This window comes from Carcharhinus amblyrhynchos, chromosome 24 (genome assembly GCF_965287045.1).
Source record: "Carcharhinus amblyrhynchos chromosome 24, sCarAmb.v2.hapA, whole genome shotgun sequence".
Classification (NCBI taxonomy): Eukaryota; Metazoa; Chordata; class Chondrichthyes; order Carcharhiniformes; family Carcharhinidae; genus Carcharhinus; species Carcharhinus amblyrhynchos.
Window position 1 is genome coordinate 22543043 of NC_137347.1, and position 7825 is coordinate 22550867.

Consider the following 7825-nt stretch of genomic DNA (forward strand, 5'->3'; position numbering starts at 1 on the left):
CCCTTTGAAAGGCAGAGTAGAAACAGGAGCTTTATTTTTTGCTGGCTTTATTTTGAGATTCTCTCCACCCTCCCCTCCCTCCCCCTCCCCGGGTAATGTGCAATTCCAGGCGGTCAGCCTATTCCTGAAACTTCCACAAGACAGGATTGAAATGATAATAACAAAAACACAAGACGACCTCCAATTCAATTTGTCATTTCAGGCTAAGTGTGTAGTCAAGTGCATCACAAATGAAATAGTTCGTTTGATTCCCCACTGGATTTCTGAGGCTCTGGCCCACGCACCCCCCCCCCCCCCAACGCTCTGTTACTATTTTCTTCGGCCAATTTTTAAACTCAGGCAGGGTCACCCCTCTTGTGTAAAGTGCCTCCCTCACTCCTGTCATTTCAGTCCAATGCGGCTACATAAATACTGTGGATGCTGGAAAGAAAACAGAAAACGCTGGAAAATCTGACAGTGTCAGCCAACGTAGCTGCAGCCCTATTAAATGGGTACGGAGCCGTTTAAACTTCAGGGGGGTAAAAAATCGACCAGAATGAAAAAAAAAGCTACAAAGAGTGGTCCAGTCGAAAACAGTCTCATGTTTCGTTGTAATTCCCTGGGAAGTGAGTATTCTCGATAAAGAGACAATTACTCACGGAGGCAGGGATTGACAAGGTGAGAATCAAAGAGCATCTGGATTGGAGAGCAGATTCAAATAGACTGTGTTGGCAACATGTTGAGTGTGTAAGGGCTCCACCTCATTTCAATGTTGGAGACATTCGGATCAATCCGCAGTGACTCCAGTTCAGTCCAGCAGTTGAAAATATTGAGATATTCCTAAAGGTGCAGCTCAGCTGGCCCAGCAGAGTTTTAAAAGCGTTTATGTGTGTCAGATCATGACTTAATTTATCCTCGAAAATGCTGATTTGCCACCCTGCTGAGATGGAGATTTTCAATACAAACAGTATTTAGAATCACACATATTATATCAGCGGTTTCTCAATCTCTTTATATATCAAGTGAATGGCGTCTTGCAACAGTACGCCGCATAAAAGATAAAGATCGCAGTTTATAAACTGTTCATCTGGTATACTCCAAACTTATTCATTTGAAGTTTTCTATAGACAAAACAAGTATTAATCTTTTCCTTTGTGCATTTATCGTTATGAAAAAAGCTAATTGCTGTATAAACTCAATGAGAAGCCACTGAATAGTGTAGCGGAACGGATAACCTTCACTCTACAAATTGGTAATACCTCCCAATTGAACCGGGGGCAGGGAGAAAGCCCTTTCTCTGCAGGAAAAAAGGTTAGAACTGAGGTGAGGAAAGATTTCTTAGCCCAGAAAGTGGTGAATGTGTGGAATTCACTACCACAGAATGTAGTTGAGGGCAAAACGTTGCCTGATTTCAAGAAGAAATTAAATATAGCTCATGGGGCTAAAGGGATCAAGAGATATGGATAGAAGGGGGAATAAGGATATTGAATTTGATGATCAGCCATGATCAAGATGAATGTGGAGCAGGCTTGAAGGGCTGAATGGCCTGCTTCTGCTTCTAGTTTCTATATTTCTATGATGAATCCACACAAGGTCACAATTTGGGCAGAGTTTGGGGAATTCCTATGTAGAAAGGGTATGAAAACCCTTGCACACAACATGGACTCAGTAGGATAATCACAGGAATGAGAAACTAGAGTTGTGGGAGACAGACTTAATAAACTCTGGCTTTTGCCATTGGAGAAGGGAATGGTAAGAGAAGATTTAAGGGAGATTTTTTTTAAAAAAATGCCTTTCCAAAGGGCGAAGGAGAAATTCCATTTTCCCTGGTTGAAGGTTCAATAATGAAGGTTTATCAATTTCATTGTTATTAAAAAGATTGAGGTTAGGAAAAGATTTACTAACATGCAGAATAATTTGCAAGAGGGATATCTGAAGCATTGAATATTAGTTAAACATTTGGAAGAAGTGAGGTTAAGCTTTGATTGTTCCAGCTAAGAAATAGTAGAGGCACAGTGGACTGAAGTGACATCTGTTCTGCAAACCTCATACACTCTTTTTTAGCGCTGTGTGTCTTTCCTTAAAAAAGTGGCTAACCTTCAGTGATTCTTACAGTAAGGAATCTCAGGATATGCCCAAAATGAACTTTGACCTACTGTGATATAACATGTCATTCTAAAAGAACCAGTTACTGGCTACTCCAACACATTGAAAAGGAAGTCTAAGAATGTTCTTACCCTGATGAAAACAATTCAATCAGTGCACATTATTAAACTATCAATTGATGTAATCTTTCCTCTATTTTTATTAATTCCTTCAAATATTGTGATGATATCAAGAGCATAAGTAGTCCAGACCTTAGGTCTCTGCCTGACTGTCAAAACATGGGCCCTACTATGATAGATCTCTCTCTCATTGTGAGGGAACACTCATTGTTACAACACTTATAACTGACAACTAAAGCTGGCAGATTTGTGTATCAGGTAGTCCTGATACTCTGCCCCCTGACCTCTGGAACATGGTGCTATGCTTTTACTACAATATAGCTTGAATAGGCTCCAGTACATAATTCTCGAATACTCTGAAAGTGTTTCATATAAGCCAAGAGGCAAAATACACATGCCTCATGATAAACATACTCCCTATATATTAACCCCAATTCCATTTACTTCCATATTTATCTAATTGAAACCCTTAGTTTAAGTACTGAGAGAGAAAAAAAACATGCTTACTGTGGATTTTAGTACTATTTTCAACATTTAGAATATTTCTTTTCATCTTGTAATCTAATCAGTAAAGACTTTTACATATTGAAGGAACAGGAGCACCGCCCCCTTTAACCACTGGAAGTTAGTCACAGGGCATGAGTTGACCCTTTTAATGTTAAAAGTGTTGGTTTTGGCTTCAATTGCAAGAGACACATTAAGCATGACACCGCTCCCCTTATATGTGCGATAAAAATGTGTCAGAGGGTAGACAAGAAGACTGCTTTAAATTTGTTCCATTTATTCTCTGCTGTCAGGTGAACTTCTTTACACATTCACCTCATTAATTATAGCCGGCAGACATAGTGTCATTCGAAAGTTTGTTAGCACATTTTATCTCACCATTCTAAAAATGTTTGAGCTAAAGCAACCTTTCATTTCCTTTATACCAAACTCTAATAATAAAACTCTAGATGATACCCAATTAAAAGAAAAAAAAACTAGGCTTGCTTTCAGAGTGCAGTAAAAGTTTTCATGATTGGTAATTCCGATACTCACTGGGAAAGCTTTAAGTAAAATTATAAAAGTCCCTAGTTAGCAAACTGCCAGGTCATATTATTTATTGATAAAGCATAGAAAAGATTGTTAACATATAACATTCATAATCAATTATTGCATTAGAATCAAGTAGGTGGCACGATGCCACTGTGGTTAGCACTGCTGTTTCATTGTGCCAGGGATCCAGGTTCGATTCCTGGCTTGGGTCACTGTCTGTGTGGAATCTGCACATTCTCTCCATGTCTGCATGGGCTTCTCCAGGTGCTCTGGTTTCCTTCCACAGCCCAAAAGACATGCTGGTTAGGTGCATTGGCCATGCTAAATTTGCCCTCAGTGTACCTGAACATGTGCCAGAGTGTGGTGACTAGGGGATTTTCTCAGTAACTCAATTGTAGTGTTAATGTAAGGCTACTTCTGATACAAATAAATAAACTTTTAAACTTTAAAAAGGACACCAAAGGAGCAGCAGATGTAAGTGTTATTGGGTGAAAGGAGGAAATCAAAAAGCAAAATTACCAAAATAAAAAAAAACAAGGAAAGAACAAAATTATTTTATGTTGCCTTTTTCTGAACTTTTTTTGAACATCATTATTACTGCCTGAAAACTTCAACCAACTTAAACTAAAACAACGACAGCTTCCATTTATCTTCAACTCACTAAAATAGCCAAAGGAGCTTCACAGGATGGTCTTTAGGCAAAATCTCACTGCAATGTATGTAAACTGCAGAGTTAGTTCAAAGACATTCAATGTGGTGACCCCTGCACAGTGCTGTATGTCCTGTGAGATTGTATAGATTGGTTGGACTTAGATGAACTAATTGCAGATTAGATTAGAGGGGATTTTCATAAACATTTTTCTGCAGAATATAAATGAGCATCTAATGTTCTTAAGCCTTCTCATTTCTATCAAAATTCATGTGCTGATAGGTTTATGGATTTGATTATGAGTCCCTTTCAATCAATATAAAGGTAACTCTTCTGCCAGGAACATGAAGATTATTGATAAATATCCAAGAGATTAGGACAGGAAACAGGTTGCTCTGTCACATTGCCTATGATTGTGTTTATTCTCCACTCAACCCACAGTCTTAATTTTATGAATTTGCCCTTTCATCACATCTCTTTACTTCTCTTGCCTTCAACCATTTATCTATTCTAATCTTCAATATCAACATTATAGATTGCAGAGAATCCATTGTAAAGCAACAGGAAGTAGTTGATGCCAAAACATTGAATGTATTCAAGAAGCAGCTGGATATAGCACTTGGAGTGAATGGGGTTAAAGGTTATGGAGAGAAAGCAGGGTTAGGCTATTGAGTTGGACGATCAGCCATGATTGTGATGAATGATGGAACAGGCTCGAAGGGCCAAATGGCCTCCCCCTGCTCCTATCTTCGATGTTTCTATGTAACACAGAACATAAAGAGCTAAACAGAATATAGTGGTACAAGTGAGGCCTCTGGTCTATATAAAGATATATTTTCAGTTTTTATTTGGAAGCTGGTTTATCTGTTGGGTATTTCCAACATTTTCTGCTTTGATATTGGTGAAGACATCAAGCTGGCCAAAATACATCTGAGACAGTTTTGTTACGTAGTCTTCACAGTAGTTTTCTAATTATGCAATGAATAAGCCCTTTGATTTTTTTTTCTGACCTGTTGTAACAAGATGGTGAAATCCACGTGTGAATCTATGCTTTTTGTGCTAATAATAATCCAATGTCCATATTCAGAAAACTTCACATTCAATCCAAACAAAAAGAAAAGGTCTTCACTAAGTCTTCTTTAGCTCTCTGGTCAAAGGCAGCTCTGGCACCATGGATAGATAAGGAGGCAGGAGAAAAGTCCTGGATCCACCCTAAGTGGAATGGGGAATTGAACCCCATGCTGTAGACCAACTGTAAGGAGTCCAAGTTGCTGTGGCAACATGCATGTTGTAACCTGAAGTAATGGATAGTGATGGTAGAGTTCCAATTTCTTTCTATCACATGGCTGTCATGGAATATCTCCCACTCTTACTGTCTGCCATTGATGTATGTTGGAAGGACTTACAAGTTGATACTCAACCTGTTTGGCTATGTTATGGATGCACCTTTCTTGTATCATGTCCTGGAATCCTTTAACCCGAAGATGCTGACTCTAGAGTTAGGTGACCCATTGTGTCACAAGACCTTCGTTTTCACAATGTATAGGGGGTGATTCTCCCAGCCTGCTCCACTGCACTAACAGTGCAAAGGGCCAGGAGACATTAGTGGAGACCATTTGGCTCCAAGATTTTTGGAATCATCAGCTCCGTGCCAGAAATTGAGATAGGGAGCTGACTTAAATATTTAATGCAGTGTCTACATTTCATTAGTAGACCCGGGACCCTCCTCCCCACCCAGAAGGGGCTCACTCCAGTGGGGTTTACTACTGCTCTGTACTAACAGGGAACAGGTGGCTGACCCCCCTGGAGGGAACAGGGGCCATGAAGCCTCCCCCCGCCAGGAGGGTTGGGATTAAGGAGGGGTGCCCCCTGAGCAGTGCCAGCTTGGCAGTGCTAGCCTGGCACCCCAGCATTGCCCAAGGGGCAATGTGCCATTGCCCAATGGGCATCAGGCAGTGCGGGGTCACTGCGCACGTACTGATCTCTGAGCTGACAGATCGGTGCCTGTGCAGTGGCCTGCTTAGCGCTATGCTGCTGGCTTCTTGGGCAGGAATGGGCCCCTTTCCCTGATTTTCAGAGTGAATCCCATTAGGGAACTCTGCAATGCTCAGAGTATGGGAGATTCATTCTGGAAATCACGCTAAAAATATCAGTCGGATTTACTTCCATTTTCACATAAATTCAGCACTTAGAATTTTTTGGGAGAATTGCTGCCCCCCTTGCCAATAATGTTAAAATGAGATGAAATATAACATTAACTGCATCACACTGCAAGTGTGAAGTTGTCCACTTTGGTAGGAATAATGGTAGGAAGGACTATTACTTACATGGTGAAAAACTGCAGCATGCAACGATGCAGAGGGACCTCGGGGTCCTTGTGCATGAGTCACAAAAACCCAGCCTACAGGTGCAGCAGGTGATCAGGAAGGCAAATGGGATGCTGGCCTTCATAGCGAGGGGGATTGAATATAAAAGTAGGGAGGTCTTGCTGCAACTGTACAGGGCACTGGTGAGGCCGCAGCTGGAGTACTGTGTGCAGTTTTGGTCGCCGCACTTATGCAAGGATATTTTGGCCTTGGAGGGAGTGCAGAGGAGGTTTACTAGGCTGATACTGGAGTTGAGGAGGTTGAACTATGAGGAGAGGCTGAATAAACTAGGCTTGTACTCGTTGGAGTTTAGAAGAATGAGGGGAGATCTCATTGAGACATATAAGATGATGAAAGGGATGGATAGGATAGAGGTGGAGAGGCTCTTCCTGCTCAGAAAGGACAGTAGGACTAGAGGGCACAGCCTCAAGATAAAGGGGGGGCAGTTTAGAACGGAGTTGAGGAGGAACTTCTTCACTCAAAGGGTGGTGAATCTCTGGAATTCTCTGCCCGTTGAAGTGGTGGAGGCTGCCTCGCTAAATATATTTAAGACGCGGGTTGATAGGTTTTTGATAGGCAAGGGGATTAAGGGTTATGGGGAGAGGGCGGGAAGGTGGAACTGAGACACGACAGGTCAGCCATGATCTTATTGAATGGCGGGGCAGTCTCGAAGGGCTAGATGGCCTACTCCTGCTCCTATTTCTTATGTTCTTATCTTCCTCACCTTCAACCTTAGTCATCCATCTGCCTGTGATATTGGTGACTGAATTCATGTGAATGGAGGAAAGAAAATGTGAGGATATTCAATTAGCAACACTTTTAGAAAGAGAGAGGAAAACATTGATTAGGAAATACATTTCTCCCTAACTGGGCAAAATAATGATGTGCAAAGTAGCTGTATTGGAGTATTTGCCAAAACAGTCCAGTATTTAACCTCAAGTTATATTACATGATATGAACAGATGAGCATATCATGTATTTGTGTGAAATCTGTCTGTCACTCGTTTGCAAAGGTACTAATCCATTTGTTGCAAATGAGTCAGTCGTCAAGATTGTGTCATGTCAACAATGGTGGAACTATCAATATTTGCAATCTCTATTCCATAGAAACTACCAAAAACTTCTGGAAGCTGCACAAAATAAATCCACAAGATTCTGTCAGTGATTCCTTAAGAAGCTTGACACCATCTGGGTGGCTCCCCATCCACAAATATTCACTCCCTCCACCTCCAACGCACAGTGGCAGCAGTGTGTACTGTCTACAAGATGCACTGAGGAAACTCACCAAAGCTTCTTAAAGGGCATCTTCCAAATCCATGACCACTACCGTCTAGAAGGAAAAGAACAGCAGATACCTGGGAACATCACAAACTGCAAGAACCCCACCAGGGCACTCATCATCCTGGCTTGGAAATATATTGCTGTTCCTTCATTGTAGGTGGGTCAGAACAGTGGAATTCCCTCCCAAACAGCACTGTGGGGTGACTAGAGCACATAGTCTGCAGCAGTTCAAGGAGGCAGCTCACCACTACTTTCCCTAGTAGGGATGGGCAATAAATGTTGGCCTAGTC